Genomic DNA, 17,682 nt, shown 5'->3' on the forward strand with positions numbered 1-17,682 from the left:
ATTTGCATCCAGCAGGAGATGCCGCCGCCGCCCCGCCTCTCCCGCCTCCCTCCCACGGCACACCAGGCAAGGTCTCACGGCACACCAGTGTGCCGCGGAACACCGGTTGGGAAACACTGGTTTAGACCACAGCACCACCCGCGTCCCTCTAGCGTACTGTACAAGAGGTAATATTTACATTCCTTGCTTTGCCCACCTTTGCCCCACCCACAATTGGTATGTGGCTGCAGGAAGTTTTCTCTAAGTTTTCTCTAGCTAGCATGGTGTGGTGGTTAAGAGCAGTGGACTAATAATCTGGCGAACTGGGTTCGTTTCTCAGCTCCTCCACATGCAGCTGCTGGGTGACCTTGGGCTAGTCATACTTCTCTGAAATCTCTCAGCTTCACTCACCTCACAGAGTGTTTGCTGTGGGGGAGGAAAGGAGATTGTTAGCCACTTTGAGACTCCTTAAGGGGAGTGAAAGGAGGGATACAAGTCCAAACTCCTCCTCCTCTTAGGTAATATGTGGCCCTTGGGGGTTCCTGAATTAGAGTGAATTTCTGAGGGGATATTTACCTTTTGTGGGTTTCATAGGAAGTAAACGGCCTTGGTCTAGTACATCTGAAGGAGTGTCTCTACCCCCATCGTTCTACCCGGACACAGATCCAGCACCAAAGGCCTTCTGGCGATTCCCTCACTGTGAGAAGCTAAGTTACAGGGAACCAGGCAGAGGGCCTTCTCGGTAGTGGCACCCACGCTGTTGAACGCCCTCCCACCAGATGTCAAAGAGAACAACTACCAGACTTTTAGAAGACATCTGAAGGCAGCCCTGTTTAGGGAAGCTTTTAATTTTTAATGCATTAGTGTATTTCAATACGTCGTTGGAAGCTGCCCAGAGTGGCTGGGGAAGCCCAGCCAGATGGGCGGGGTATAAATAATAAATTACTATTACTATTATTATTATTGGCAAGCACACTGGTGACTCCTGCTCTTATAGGTGTCAGGAGGCTCTCAGAGTATTTGCTCACAAATACTCAGGGTGATGATAAGGGCACCCAGTGAAGCAGCAGAAAAGGGACCTCAGGGCAGCGGTGCCAGCTGAGACTAGGCCTGTCTGTCTCCCACAAGTATTCCCTAGTATCCTGCTTCTGCCCTCATGAAGGCTATCAGTGGTTTCTAGCCACAACACCTATGTCTCACTCCACTGTCATATGGTATGGCTTTGAATCTCAGTTGCTGGGAATCATGTGGGAGAAGCATAATAGGCAACTGGTTGAGGGTTTCCAATAATGGGCACCTCATTGGTTATGATGAGAATATGTTGCTGGAGTAGATGGGCCTCTGGCTGGAAGCGCCTTATGTCCCCCCCAGACCTACAGTCTTCAGAGAGCTCTGAGGAGAAGGAACAGTTCCTTCAAGCCAGTTCAAGTCTGTGGTGTTGAGATGCTCACCGTCCTTCCCCACTCCTGCACATGGTCTTCTTGACATCTGGCCAACATGAAAGAGGAAAACTGCCTCAGGTTCTCTTAAAGACATTTTCTTCTCTCCACCCTGATCATCAGACAAATGCTAACCACAGCACCAAATGTCCCCGGATCAATGTGACGGTTTTCACTACAGCCTTCAGGAACAGGGGCCTAAGGCCAGTCTGCCTTTCAAACGGACCAAGATAAGCGTCAGCTATAAAGACAGTTCCGTCCCTCTCCAGGCTTCATGTGATGCCCTCAGACTCAGAAGATGTCCAGGACGTCACATTCTCACCAATTTTCTGGTGGGAACTTTTCTGCCTCAGATTAATGGGGAGTCCACATGACTTGGGAGCAAATGCAGTTTACTGCCACAGATATTTCATTCGGAGGAACACTTGGAAATGGAAAAATGGTTTGCAGATGAAGACTCAAGGGTTTCAGGGGAGCAAATTTGCTGTTGGTTGGAAATGGGTTCCCTAGAAATGCAGAGGAATGGATAAACACCTTTGTGAAGAAATGGAATGGGCTCCTCAACTGACAGGCACGAGGAGCCTGAAGCCTGAGAGCAAAATGCAGTTTGCTAGGCCTCGCTATTCAGCTCTTTGAACTCTCCACAGGCTCACATCCCTCACTAGCCCTACTACTGTATACCCTCCTCAAGTTATTTTGCCTGGTTAGAATGTGTCCTTCAACTTTGTCAGAAGCCGAGGGACAAGCCAACATTGTTCCCTGAACCCCTGGCCTACCTGGCGGCAAGTCCATTTGTCAAGTCCCCAGTCCAGGGTCAATCCACGTGTCCAAAGTGAAGCAAAGTCTCACATCCAAGTTGAGGCACCATCAACATGGTCAGTTGAGAAAACAGCACCTCAGCTCTGCTGCCCTTTTATATTTTGTATGCTTATTGCAGCATCTGGGCTTGATGAGGCATGCGACCCTCACCTGTCCCCAGCACACTCCATCTGAGGCACCACATACTACCTCCCAGAGCTAGCGAGCCCCACCTGGCCAGCTAGAGAGCTGGGCTGTGGGCTTTTGCCTGCCTCAGCCTACTGGAGCACCTCTCCCACTGCTCCCTACTCCTCAGAGACTGCTGTATTCATGGAGACAGGTGCCCCTCTGACTCCGGTGATGGGTCCTGCTGCTCTGGTTCCTATGCACTGACCCCCATCCTCTTGTCATCCTCCATCACCCCATGAGTACTTCCCACACCAACCTCTCCTTCCCCTTTCCCAGCTTGCCCTGCTGTGTCCCAGTCCCAGCTACACCCCTCACTGGGATCCTCTTCCTCCTCTCCATTGCCCTGCCAGTTCATGACACATTGACAAATTCATTCTTCCTTGTAAGTGGGGCCTGGAGTGCTCCAGTTCAGGCTTCCAGTCAGCCATGGCCTTTCCCTAGGTCACCCCATTCTGTACCCTGACACTCTTGTTTTCTGTCCTCTTCACCCACAAAAATGGGCAGCCAGCCTTCTGTGTCTTAATAGGTAAAGGTAAAGGGACACCTGATCATTAGGTCCAGTCGTGGCCGACTCTGGGGTTGTGGCGCTCATCTCGCTTTATTGGCCGAGGGAGCTGGCATACAGCTTCCAGGTCATGTGGCCAGCATGACTAAGCCGCTTCTGGTGAACCAGAGCAGTGCATGGAAACACCATTTACCTTCCTGCCAGAGCGATACCTATTTATCTACTTGCACTTTGACGTGCTTTCAAACTGCTAGGTTGGCAGGAGCAGGGACCGAACAATGGGAGCTCACCCCATCACGGAAATTCGAACTGCCGAGCTTCTGATTGGCAAGTCCTAGGCTCTGTGGTTTAACCCACAGCACCTTAATAGTGTGTTCAGCTTCAATTGATTGATTTTCAGGGACCTTGCCTTTTTAGGTCCCCTGCCCTCAGATAGACAGATCTGTATATTTACTTCTGCAGACTTCAGTTTTTCTCTAAGCCTGTAGATATCTCCCTCTTGTGTGTGATGCATAAGGAGTCACTCTCAAGGCTCCCAGCCTGTATATCAGATAGGGATATGCAATCCTCAAAGGTAAAATTTTCCAACGAAGCAGAAAGAAAGAAAGAAAGAAAGAAAGAAAGAAAGAAATCTCAAAAGGTTTTAAAGAATACAGTGCAGAATTTAACATGGCACTAAGTGGATAGATGTGCGGGGAATTGAGGACCACTTGTGCAATGGGACTTACTCCCACTCTCCTTCCTCTCCATGGCCTCCTAAGACTGTTCTGGATTTTGCTCCAACACTCCAGAACAGATTTAGAGGGCTGCAGGAAGAGAGGAAGGGCGGAGAGTTTAGTTTCAGAAGCAGCCCTCCTTCTACACAGGCAAAAACCTAGTGGAATCCTGCCAAACGTGTTGTATACAGTCCTAGTCCTTCTCAGAGTACACCCAGTGAAATTAATGGGCATGACTAATTTATGTCCACTTATTTCAGTGGGGTTACTCTCAGTAGGACTTAACTGGATGCAGCCCATTGGGGGAAAAACCCTGCATCTACTTGAGCATCACGTCTTCACAGTGGCTAATCAGATGCCCCTGTTGGAAGTTCTGAAGCAGAACATGGGCGAAACCGCAATCACAATCCCCACTTGTGATTCCCAGCAACTGACATTCAGGAGCAGACTGCATGATTTTTCAAAGCTCTCTTCTTAGCTTTCCAAATTCTAGGTGGCCAGCCGTCCATGCGCAAGGATTCATGCAAGCACAAACATATTTAAAATGTGGAGCATTCTTACCTGCTTTCCTTTTCTTTTCAGGAACGATAACGAGCAACATAACTGGGATATTGGTTTGCTCCTAATGTCCTCTGGTAGGAAGTGTATTTATTTTGTAGATTTGCCCATTGGGTGTCAAAAGCATGCATGCAGGCTACATCGGGCTTGTGGTGTTCTTCCACGTCTGATCACAGGTGTGCTGGGATGTCCAGAGAATGAAAGTCCACTGCAAAGAGAAGGAATAAAAAGCTGACTGCTTCCCACCACAGGCCACCCAATCAGATGTAGTGGGTGTGGCCATTTGCATTGCTAGCACAATTCATCAGCAGGTTTGTTTATTTATTCAGTACAAAAAGAACCAAAGTGTTATTTAAATTAGGTAACATTTCCCTGGCACTCTCTTGACTTCTCTTGCCTTTCTTACAGGAAAGCGGTACATGGATGTTTCCTGGCCAACCTAAACACTAAACTGACCATCTACGCCTCAAATGTTTATATATGAAGATTCCCTCCCCCCCATAGAATAGCTCAGTGTCAGAGAATCTGATTTGCATGCAAAGAGTTCCAGGTTCAATCCCCAGCATCTGCAGGTTGGTCTGGGAGAGACTCCTTGTCTGAAACTCTGGGGAGCTGCTGTCAGTAGACAATACTGAGCTACATGGACCAATGATCTGGATCAACATAAGACAGCTTCCTATGTCTTCAGGGAAGAACTATAGCGTAGCTGGTTTTCATGTGGGAGGGCCCAAGTTCAATCCCCATCATTCCAGATAGCACCACTGCTGGTCAGTGACTTTGATAGGCCATTTGTCTGACTTGGTATAAGGTAGCTTCTGATTATGAAGATCAGCAGGGTTTACAACAAAATGGCTATTCCATCACCCATTAGAATCCCTGGCATGTAGGACTTCAGATGTAGAAGAAGAAGAAGAGTTTGGATTTGATATCCTGCTTTGTCACTACCCTAAGGAGTCTCAAGGCGGCTAACAATCTCCTTTTCCCTTCCTCCCCCACAACAGACACCCAATGAGGTGAGTGAGGCTGAGAGACTTCAGAGAAGTGTGACTAGCCCAAGGTCACCCAGGAGCTGCATGTGGAGGAGCAGAGACGCGAACCCGGTTCACCAGATTACGAGTCTACCGCTCCTAACCACTACATCACACTGGCTCTCATGGAGACTTGTATCCAGAAAATGAATCAAGGCTTAATTTTGAAGTGCAAGAGCTCATAGAAACATAGAATCGTAGAAATGGAAGGACCCAAAGGGTCATCTTGCCCAACCTCCTGCAATGCCCACAATGCCCAGAGCTACACCCCTAAGGAGAATTTAAAAAATGGCTGCAATGGGGAGACCATGATGGACCACCAAAGGTCAAGCTTTCCTATCTGTTCTGCCCCACCCACCCCTAGCCTGGGGTCTTTATAAGGAAGAGCTACTGCATGAGAGGTGGTTTATCCCAGGTATTTTTTTGGAGTCGTGGTTCTAGCATTTAGGTAGGTGAGTGGCTGACTGTATGTGTTTTAGGGAAGGGGGAGAACCTCCCAAATCTGCACTTACTGAAACAATATATGAACTACAACACTGCTAACTTTTGAAAGCCACACCTCTGGATTTTGTAGTGTGGTTCTCCTGTCAAGTTATTATTACTATTATTATTAAGTTATGCACATAGAAATGCATGTAATGGGGGTCAGAAGTGTCCATATAAACTCACACACTGGTGAAAGTAACATTAAAAATGCACCATCTAAGGGGAAATTGCTTTGCAATAATGTTAACATTGAGCAAAAATGCTGATGGGTTTTTAAGAGGACTAAACCTAATAAAAGTGATTCAGAAATGTGGAGATCCAAACTTCAGACAGGGGAAAAGGAGAAACTGAAATCGATTGATTTGCCTGTCCCCAATTTGGGTAATTAGGTTCTGTTGTTGGGATTATTTTGCCTTACTGTATTTTATTGATTTAAACTTGTTTATTTCTTAACCTTTGTGAGAAACAGGAGGATCATTTGGCACAAAGGCAGTGCAGAAATTAAAATACAAGTGTAGGCAGCTGTGGGTTGGACATATAAAGAGATCGGCTGGATCTGGCCAGTGACCCATCTAGTCCAGCTTCCACTTTCTCCTCCGTCCACTTCCAGAATGTGGTATTCAGGGACATACTCTCTTCAGCAATGGAGGTAGAACAAAGCCTTCAGGGTTGGTAGTTACTGATAGCTTTATCCTCCATCAGTGTTCTGATCCCCTTTACAGCTACCCAAATTGGTGGCCATCACTGGCTCTTGTGCGAGCAAATTCCATAGTTTAACAATTCGCTTTGTGAAGAAGTACATTCTTTTGTCTTTACTGTCTTCTGATATTTAGAGCCTTTAGGTGTCCACGAGTTCTCATGTTATGAGAGAGGGAGAAGAACTTTTCTATATCCACAAATATTGCCTGATAAACTGCAAAGCTCATTGGTGGCCTAGGGTCAGCCACTGCCTGAACCTCACTAACTATGCTTGCAGTCCCATCAAACACCATTCTGGATGATTTTATTTTTGTATGCTGCTTCCCCCACCAGCTGAGTTCAAAGTAGTTCGCAACCATGGCACATCATTAACAAATAAAAACACTTCCTGATTCAAAAGTAATGTAGCTTCAAAGCTCAATAAGTGAACCACAACCAAATAAAATAGCAAAAACACAAGGTATCAGTCACAGAACCATAGGACTATAGAGTCAGAAGGAAGCACAAGTGTCCTCTTGTCCACTGCTTGCAATGCAGGAATCACAGCTGAATAACCTCTGACAGATGGCCATTCAACCTCTGTCTACAAACCTCCAAAGAAGGAGAGAAAAACCTCCAATTCTCCAATCAGTCCCACTGATTTGGTATGCTGCTTTACCATGGAGCAAAAAACAGATAGTTGTCTCCAACTAAGTTCTACCAGAGTAAGCCCATTGAAATTAAATGCATTTAACTTAGTTATATCCATTCATATCAATGAGTCTACTCTGAGAAGAAGTAACATTGAATACAACCCATGGTTTGGGTACATGACCCAAGCCCTGGTCCCTTGACTGATGGGAGCTGGAAGGTGACACTAAACCTCATGCTGGCCACACCATTTCAGCCTTCCAAGCAAGGCTGGGGAGCTGTCCAGCAGGAGGGGAGCTGTCCATAAGGTAACTAGACAGGGATCTTGCAAGCAGCAACTGAGAGTTCACATCTGGGGCATCTAATCCTTTAGCTCTCCAGATATTGGGCTTCAACTTCCATAATTGACTATGCTGGCTTGGGCTGGTGGGAACTGGAGTTAAATCCTTATTCAACTCCCTCCTTGCTATATACATTTTGGATGGGATTCCACTAGGTCTGTTTGTGAGCAGGTAAGTCTCAGTTTCCAGACTATCAGAGAGATTCCCAATGAGCACTGCACAAACCCATAGCTGGGCATTTTAGCTTAGAGAATCACAGCATTGCCCCTCTTTCGCCGCTGGGGGGCAGCACACCAGCTGCATGCCTCCATAGTAACTGTTGCTTTATACTGCAGTTTGCCAGAAAAGGTTGATTAAGAGGAACTAAATTGGATTGCATTAGCAGGCATTTAGGTCAGTCTCAGGCAGTTGAGGAGGCGGTCAATTAAGATAACAATAATAATCATACTCCAAGTCCATTAAGGGCCCAGGCTGTGTGCAACATTTGCAAAATGCTAATTACCCATTCCGTCCTTGTGCTGAAATTACCCAGGAAAAAAAAAATCAATCACATTTCAGTGCAAGCATTTAGCACCTGTGAAGGCTGCAGAAGAGCATTTCTCAAGGAGTGGTCTGGAACCCACCAGCAAACTTCTCTCAGGTTGGCTTTGCTGCTGCAGCCTACCCTGTGCCTCCTCACTTGCAGGGTCTACCCCATAGCTATGTTTTTTGACTGAACCAATGCTAGCACCAGAAAGGGCACAAGAAGAGCCTGCTGGATCAGGTCCATGGCCCATCTAGTCCAACATCTTATCTCCACTGTGGACAACCAAATGCCACAACTTTTTACATAGCTCCTGTTGGTGGACATCAAGAGTTACATCTAATGCGAATTCTACTCAAAGCAGTAACATGTTAGCCATGTTAATGGACATGACTAATTTGAGTCCATTCATTTCAATGGGTCTATTTTGATTAGAACTTCATTGGATACAACCAGGGGTGTAGGAAGGGGGGCGAAGGGGGCAGGCCACCCCAGGTGCCACTCTGGGAGAGGTGACAAGATGGTCCCTGCCTCCCCCCAGCTGTAGAGCAGTCAAGGGCGTGCGCAGTCCGTATGGGAGCCACTCAAACGCTGTCCGTATGGGATGCCGCTCGCATGGCGGTCTGTAAAGCCGCGATGCAAGCAGCAGCCCATATGGATGCCATGAAAGTGGCAGCCCGTACAGACTGCGCATGTGTGGCAGTCCATATGGAGTGCACACACGTGGGATGCCACACATGCACACGGGCTGCGCTACCCCTGGTGCCGGAGAGGGTTCCTCTACCACTGGATACAACCCCATGATTTTAATAACACTTACCACTGAGCTATGGCCTTTTTCTAAGATCAAGGGTGGTGAACCACAGGCCATGGGGACCAAATGTGGCCCTCCAAGCTTCTCCATCTGGTCTTTGGAGTTCTACCCAGGCCACACACCTCTTGGGTTCTGCTTTGTATCCTGAGTACTTTTGCCTGGTTGGAATGTGTCTTTGAACTCTGATAGTGGCCCTTGCTTACTGAATTCTACGCTTATACCTGGCCTTTCCTCCAATGAGCTCTAGGTGCTCATCCATTTACATTTCCCACAATGTCCTAAATTGACACCACCTTGGGGCACCATGGAGAATTATTACAAGGAAGCATATCAAAACCCACTGACAAACGAGGGCATGCGTCAGGATGTGCTTTGCTAAATACCCCCTCAAGCAGCCCTTGGTTATTGAATGTATTCTGGCTGGGGCTTCCTTTTATAACACAGCACAGAAGCTCCCACTGGCACAAAACACGGCCAACTCACCTTTTGGCTGGGTCAGGATTTAAGGAGCATCCTTTTATGATGCAATCACTGACCTCATGCAAGGCAAGTGGTCAGGCTGCCTGTATAGAGGGCAAAACTCTAATGTTGCTTCAGCAACTGAGCCTCATATAGGAGCAGCCATTCTGGTCTCAACTGCAAGCTTTGCCTTACATGGCAGATGTCTCTTTGGTTAAAACAGCCCAACTCATTTCAATGAGGTGGGGCAGACTCTGATAATAACTTAAGAACCAGATCACCAGATCGCCCCACCCACCCTCTTTTCATGCTTTGCTCAGATATGACCTTGCTATGGACAATTGTTGGTCACCATTTTGTTGGGGCCTGGTAGGAATTTTTTCTACTTGGCAAATTGGCACTGGCCATTGGGTTTTTGCCTACCCAGTAACAATCGTCACAACTTTTCTGAGGTTAGGCATTGGGTAAGCCTTTGTTTTTGGGGTGTGGGTGGCGCTGTGGGTTAAACCACAGAGCCTAGGACTTGCCGATCAGAAGGTCGGCGGTTCGAATCCCTGTGACGGGGTGAGCTCCCGTTGCTCAGTCCCAGCTCCTGACAACCTAGCTATTCGAAAGCCCATCAAAGTGCAAATAGATAAATAGGTACCACTCTAGCAGGAAGGTAAACGGCGTTTATGTACGCTGCTCTGGTTCGCCAGAAGCAGCTTAGTCATGCTGGCCACGTGACCCAGAAGCTGTACGCCAGCTCCCTCGGCCAATAAAGCAAGATGAGCGCCGCAACCCCAGAGTCGGTCACGACTGGACCTAATGGTCAGGGGTCCCTTTACCTTTACCTGCCCCTCCTCAGTACAGGTATCCTGTTAAAGGGATCCGGGGTGTGAATTCTGTCCAAAGCCTGGATGTGGGCCAGGGCCATGTCACAACTCCTACAGGGTCCGCTTGGGGTGCCCTTATTTGATGTAAGTTATAGGACACCCCCTATCAGGGGGTTTACTCTTAAGTGGACTCCTTGCAGACAGGCAGGAGTCAACATACAGTATAGCCAGCTTCACCCCAATGCCCATGCCAAACCGCTCACATCTGTAACCAATAAAGTTGTAGCCCATTTGAATCCATAAACCCAAATACTTCATGTCTCTGTGTTTTATTGTTATTCTGGGAACTTTGTAGACTTGAGTACAAGAGGGCTCTCCCCTTCAGCTTCCAGCAACTGGCATTCAGAAGTGATCTGCCTCTGACTGTGTGGACAAAGAATAGCCATCAGGGCTAATACCCCCTTTCCTCCATGTATTTGTCTAATACTCTTTTAAAGCCATTATAGGTTGGTGTGCCATCACTGCCACCCATGGGAGAGAGGTCCATAGTTCAACTATATGCTGTGTGAGGAAATATTTTCTTTAATCTGTCTTGAATTTTGCAACATTCAGCTTCATTTGTCTGTCCATAAGTTCTAGTATCATGAGAGGTACAAAGTTTACTGTAGGCTTGTTTCTATGCTCACCCGTCCCCTGATCTCTAAACTCCATCCAGGCAACTAAGGGGCATGATCAGAGTTCAATGGTGCATTCCCAGCTAGGCAAAAAAAAACACCAAAAAAACAAAAACACTCAAGGAGGGTGTGAAGCAGGGCCAGTGAGGGGTGTGGGGAACCAATGAAGCTTGGGAGAATTCCAAGGGCCAGATTAGTGAGGCCCTGGGCCAGAGGTTCAGCCTGGATAGCTCAGCTGGTTAAAGTATGGTGCTGATAACACCAAGGTTGCAGGGAGGGCCGGATTTAGCTTTGATGGGGCCCTAAGCTACTGAAGGTAATGGGGCCCTTTATATGTTCAGCTGTCCTTTGTCAACAACAAATTGTCACTTTTTGTGTGTTGAATATATGCTATACAGTGGTACCTCAGGTTAAGTACTTATGGTAATTCGTTCCGGAGGTCTGTTCTTAACCTGAAGCACCACTTTAGCTAATGGGGCCTCCTGCTGCTGCTGTGCCACCAGAGCATGATTTCTGTTCTCATCCTGAAGCAAAGTTCTTAACCCAAGATACTATTTTGGGTTAGCGGAGTCTGTAACCTGAAGCATATGTAACCTAAAGCGTATATAACCCTAGGTACCACTGTATGGTAATTTATGGACCTAATAGGTATCTAAACCCATTTGCACATGTTGCAATGCACCTAGTCCATGCAGAATGTAGGCACCCCATATATCTAGAAGTGAGCAAACCAGTGATAGGGAGCAAGCAAGCATTACTTACATCATAGGAGCTTATACAACACAAAACACTGTTGCTGTGTGTAGGTTTTATTTTATTTGTTTTTTATCTTATATTTTGGAAATGTGCTTTCAGGGAACTGTCATAAGAACCAGAGGTGGAGGGAAGGCTCCAGAGGGATGCCGGAGAGGGTCCCAGTAGGGAGAGAGGCAGCCCATCTGCTGGGGAAGGAAATCAGCGTAACACCAGTGGAGAAGGGGGGCAGATGGGGGAATCGGAGAGGAGGCTCCAGGACTCTTCACCGGAGACCAGCAGGGAGAACACGGGTACTCCACTGCCCACACCCTCCCTGCGCAGAAGACTTCCGCGCAGGGAGAGTAGGAGGAGACTTGGTGTCAAAGAACTTCTTTGCTGGAAGAAGTTCAAGAAAGGCCCACTGACGGATTCTGCCAGCGACTGAGACAGCCACGGGTGAGAGGCTGTCCAGACAGAAAGGGTTCAACCAGGCAACCTAGCCAGGAGTGGCGGCAACTTACGCACGAGCAACCCCTAGAACCATTACATGTGCATACAGTTTTTTCCTTTAATTTTTTTTGGGGGTCCCCCAGGAGAGTGGGGCCCTAAGCTATAGCTTGTTCAGCTTATACGTAAATCCGACACTGGTTGCAGGTTCAATCCCCATATGAGACACCTGCATAGTCCTGCGTTAGAATAATCATAGAATCATAGAGTTGGAAGAGACCACAAGGGCCATCGAGTCCAACCCCCTGCCAAGCAGGAAACACCATCAGAGCACTCCTGACATATGGTTGTCAAGCCTCTGCTTAAAGACCTACAAAGAAGGAGACTCCACCACACTCCTTGGCAGCAAATTCCACTGTCGAACAGCTCTTACTGTCAGGAAGTTCTTCCTAATGTTTAGGTGGAATTTAGACGTTGCAGGGGGGCTGGACTAGTTGGTTTTCAGGGTCCCTTTCAACTCTATAATTTTCCACTCCTGGGGCTCTGCTTGTTTCTTTGTGTGAGTGTGCATGCACATTTGTTTGGTAATCGTAGAACTTTAGAGTTGGAAGGGGCCCAAAGGTTCATTCGAGTTCAACCTTCTGCATTGCTGGAATCACAGCTAATGAGAGACAAAGCAAAGAAACGGTGGCGAACGTTCCGAGAAAATTGTGCAAATTCCTTCTTCTTCTAGTGCAATGAGAAAAAAGAAATGTCTCAGAAATCTCCTCGGTTGCTGGCATTTTAGAGGGTGGTTCTCTTTGCATGCAGAAGCTTTTCTGTAAGCTTAGGATGCAACGAGGGTCTCTTCTCTCTTTATGGTGCTCGTGGGCTGATGAGGTTTCTTTGGACCCCTGGGAGGCGAGCCTCCCGAAAACAACAAGCTCCTTTATTTGAGATGGCATTGACAAATGGCTTTGCGGGCCGGCAGGTTCTGATGCAGACCGGTTGAGTCAAAATGTGATTAAGGAACCATGTCTCCAAAGGCAGGGCTGGGATGCCAACGGTAATTTTGCATAGCACATTAAATTAATGAGGATGCCGGCTCCCCAGAACCTCGGCAAATTGGAAATTGCTCAAAGCTCAGACAATGCAAACGATAACACAGCTTCCAATCTTGCCTGGGGCGATGGTAGTAAAACAAAATGGTTTTTAGATGAGTTGTCATTAAAACAGAAACATCTGCCTCCCGGCTTCAGAACGGTGTCCTTATATACTCCCAGGGAAATAGAAATCAAAAGGAAGGTATAGGTGGCTGTGGGGCAAGGCAAGAGCCCTGGACATCTTTGCCCTGCGAGGAAAAGGCTGAGTTGGGAAGTCATGCTTAGAGCTAAGTCTGGCAAGGCAAAATAGACACGGTGGTGGCTGGCACCCTTTGGGACTAGTGGGACAGAAGACAGAAAGCCAATGGGAAATGGTACCAGAGTCAATGACAAGCAGAGTGTCACAGAGTACAGTGGTACCTCGGGTTACAGACACTTCGGGTTACAGACTCCACTAACCCAGAAATAGTATACCTTGGATTAAGAACTTTGCTTCAGGATGAGAACAGAAATTGTGCTCCGGTGGCGCGGCAGCAGGAGGCCCCATTAGCTAAAGTGGTGCTTCAGGTTAAGAACAGTTTCAGGTTAAGAACGGACCTCCGGAACGAATTAAGTACTTAACCCCGAGGTACCACTGTATACAGTTCAAGCTGGAGTTAACTCTTTATTAGCCAAAATACGATCTCCACAGACTTGGCTGAGTGTCAGGCCTGTTGAGCACAGCAGCTCATTCCCTGTGGGTCTTACTCCATGAAACCAGTTGCCAAGACTAAAGGTTCCTGCCTTCCCACAGCTGCTTGTGTCCTCCTTTCCAGGGCTTCCCCCCATGCAACTGGAGACTGCACCTACATGAGGTCAATCTCTTCTCTGCCCATTTCATGCCTCCACTGGTTCTGGGAGACAAGGGGGAGGGGAGCTTGTCACAGCAGGAGGTGGTGACACTCATGACTCTTCACCAGCCTGACTCATCTCTGCCTCTTGAGCTCATACTCTCCAACATTTCTCTGATGAAAATAGGGACGTCCCATTCCATAATTATCATTTTACTATTTATAACCCACACATTTTACTGGATTGCTCCAGCCACTCTGGGCAGCTTCCAACATATATAAAAAACATAATAAATTTTATTTTTAACCTCCCCTCTACAGGATTGCATTCAGATAGCTGAGGGGTCAGATAACTCCATACAGACCAACATTTCTTCAATGAAAATAGGGACATCCTGAGGAAAAGTGGGGCATTCCGGGGTCAAATCAGAAACTGGGAAAGCTTCTCTAAACCAGGGACGTCCCTGGAAAATAGGGACACTTGGAGGGACTGTGATCTCCCTCATCTTACTTACCACTTACTTGCACTTAGTACCCATTGAAATGAATGGAGCTTAAGTTAACCATGCTTAGTGGGTCCGTGGGACCCAAATTTTCTTAATTTAGCCTGGAGATGGTCTGCTGCTACTTCTGCAGGGATCCATGATCATCCTAGCTGTGAGTCCTGCAGGACCTGCTGCTCAGGATGCCTAGAGACTCTAGGGATGGGGTGTTGTTTAGGAGTTACTGTTGGTGGGGGATGTCAATATCTAACTTTGCTGCTCTTCGTATTATGGTTTTGCATCTTTATTGTTAGATCTTATTATGAATTATGGGAGAATTGCTTAATTTTGCTGTGTATTTACTGGGATGTTTTCATTTACTCTTTATGACTAATTGAATTTTGTTAGTTTGCATTTAATTATGTAAATCTTGGATGCCGCAAGCAGTTTTAACTCTGAAAAGGCAGCATGCGCAGAAAGGATGACAATCATTCCTGGGATTAGCTGTGATTCCTGTAAGGCGGGGGTTGGACTAGAATCACTAGATGACCCTTGGGATCCCTTCCAACTCTGCAATTTCACAATTTGCCTTCATTTATATGACGACTCTTCACAATTTTTGAAGAGTGCTCTCATGTTCTTACTCAGTTCTCTTCTTCTCTAGGCTACACATACCCAGTTCCTTCAACCTTTCCCACAGATTACTTTCTTTCCTCCTGTGGAATGCCTCCTCCGAACCTGTTTTATTGTATAAATTACATTTATATCCCACCTTTCTCTTCTGAGAAGTTGAGGTGGCATCCTCTCCCTCCCCATGTTGTCTTTACAATGACTCTGTGACAGTGGTGTAGCGGGGATTACTAGTGCCCAGGGCTGCACAGAGCAGGGGTGGGAGGGAAAGAACACAGACAGAGTACAAATGTACATTCAACTGCCTAATGGAGTCTGTGTCACCCAAGAGGTCACAGCCACAGAGATAAGAAAAGAAGCGTTGCTCAAAGCCTCTTTAGAAAAAAAACCCAGAGGCATACTTACTGGGCATTTTAGGAAAGGACATTCCACAGGATAAGAAAAAACTATTTTTATATGCCACAGCCAGATTATTACTTGCTAAAAACTGGAAAGTGGACATCATCCCCACCAAATAAGATTGCTTAGGTAAACTATGTGAATTTATAGAACTGGCTAAATTAACGGCAGCCATAAGGCACCAGTCAAACCAGAAATTAAGGAAGGAATGGAAGTGTTTTGAGGATTATATGAAAAAACACTCTTTCAAAGAAAATCTGTTGATATGCATGGATTAAGTATATAAAGCTGAACTGGATCATGACAAAATTAATAATAGTTGAATATCGAATAATATTAAAAACACAATGTAAATAAGAACATGGACTATCAAAAGATGTCAAGTTGAGGTGGAGGGAAGTCATAGCGGTGGAATTTTTATTTTATGTTTTTGTAAAGGATGGTATATTGATTGTGCATATATTTTTCTAGAATAAACTTTATTTTAAAAAAGAAAGAAGAAAGAAAAGAAGGGTTGTTCCATTTTCTAGAGAGGTCATTTCCTAGTTTGCAGGGAGAAGCCACTCTCAACAGAGCCCAGTGATGGAAGCATTCAGCTGTATTGATGCAGCTCCGGGTTTTGAAATTTTGTGTCCCCTAACAATTTTGTGCCAAGGGCAACCCCCCCATGCTATGCCACTGCCCTGTGAGAGGCAGGTTAAGCTGAGAGATGGTGCCTGGGCCCAAGGTCATACAGCAAGCTTCCTGGCTGAGTGGGGATTTGAACCCTGGCCTGCCAGGTCTCAGTCTTGTACTCTTGCCACACCACCACATTGACTCTTGTCCCAGTTTCTCTCTATCCCTCCTTAAAGCGTGACATCCCAGAACTAGACACGGTCCTCTACAAGACGTTAAACCAGCGCTGAATGAAGCAGAACTATTATGTCCCATTGCTTGGCAACAACAGCTCTTTTAACATGGCTGAAAATCACATTAGCGATTACAAACATGGGTTCTTGCAGAAACTTGGAAAGTAACCTAATTACGATCATTTGCTTCAGCTGCAGAAATCTGGGGGCTTCTGTTTCCCAAATTAAAGGCCTGTCAATTGCAACAACCCCAGGCCACAGTAAGCTGGAGACTCTGCTTGCAAAATACCTGGGAAGACTTGATTGCAACCAGACGCCCTCCAATTTGTCTGTCAGAGCGCAGAAGTGGCTCCGTACGACAACAAAAGCGCCGGCAAAGTGGGAATGAGGGTATCATATCCATCTTCCGATGGATGAAAAGGGAGGCTCGTTTGCTAAGGAGAAAAGGCTGTCAGCTGTTCCTTTTGACACCAATTGTTCTGAACAGAAGAAGCAATTAAAAGGGAGGCGATGATATGGCGGAATCGCTGACATTTTTCGGGGAGGGGGGATATGATGGGTCTCATTACACGAGTCAATCACATTTCCTTCCCCAAAACTTCAACAGTAAAACTCTTTCATTGAATGTCTGCCACTTGAAGCATGTGGGCGTGGTGGAATGGAAGTCAGAACATGTGCCTGGGAAGAAAGTGTTCTGCGGATTTCCCCCCTCCCCTCTTTTTGATCAGGAGAAACAATTATGCACCAGTGACCCCCCTGCCATGAGGTATTTGCAGAAAAGTTGCTTGGCTTTGGAAGGAGAAATTGGTACAACCAGCCAGGGAACCTGGTGCAACTGGGGTGGTGTGGGGAGGTGGTGAAGTGATACTCAAGCTACACAGCTCATTCCTACACAGAGGCAATCCTCTGGCTTACTCCTACAGACAGTGCAAGACAGTTTCATGATACACAAAAGGGATGAGGGTTGTGATCATTGCATTGCAGGAGGTTGGGCTAGACAGGGGTCAGCAAACTTTTTCAGCAGGGGAGCGGTCCACTGTCCCTCAGACCTTGTGGGGGGTCAGACTATATTTTGGGGGGGGGAAAGATGAATGACTTCCTATGCCCCACAAATAACCCAGAGATGCATTTTAAATAAAGGCACACATTCTACTCATGTAAAAACACCAGGCAGGCCCCACAAATAACCCAGAGATGTATTTTAAATAAAAGCACACATTCTATTCATGTAAAAACACACTGATTCCAGGACCATCCACGGGCCAGATTTAGAAGGCAATTGGGCCGGATCTGCACACCGGGTCTTAGTTTGCCTACCCATGGGCTAGAGCACCCTTTGGGTGTCTTCCAACTCTACAACCTTGTGATTCTGTAAGGGGACCTTTTTCAATATGAAGGCCACATTCCCACCTGGACAACCTTCCAGGTGCCACATGCAAGTAGCAGATGAGGACGGGGCAAAGGTGGTCAGAGCAATGAATATTAACTTCATCTTTCACATAGTTTACAAGCACACCTCTTCCATTTGAGCAATCAAGAGGCATTACCAGAATTCAAGGACACAATCGAGCCAGGC

At 46.7% G+C, this 17,682-nt stretch overlaps 1 protein-coding gene across 1 annotated transcript in view; it reads right to left on the reverse strand.

The window, feature by feature from the left end:
- The window catches only part of MMEL1 (membrane metalloendopeptidase like 1), a 50,860-nt gene extending 46,480 nt beyond the window's left edge, over window positions 1-4,380 (reverse strand). Inside the window, exon 1 of the mRNA XM_081923578.1 lies at window positions 4,188-4,380. The gene's annotated coding sequence lies outside the window, so the exon portion shown is untranslated. The remainder of the gene's footprint in view (window positions 1-4,187) is intronic.
- Between the last annotated feature and the right edge of the window lie 13,302 nt (window positions 4,381-17,682).

Source organism: Podarcis melisellensis (assembly GCF_964234715.1).
Source record: "Podarcis melisellensis genome assembly, chromosome: 8".
Taxonomy (NCBI): domain Eukaryota; kingdom Metazoa; phylum Chordata; class Lepidosauria; order Squamata; family Lacertidae; genus Podarcis; species Podarcis melisellensis.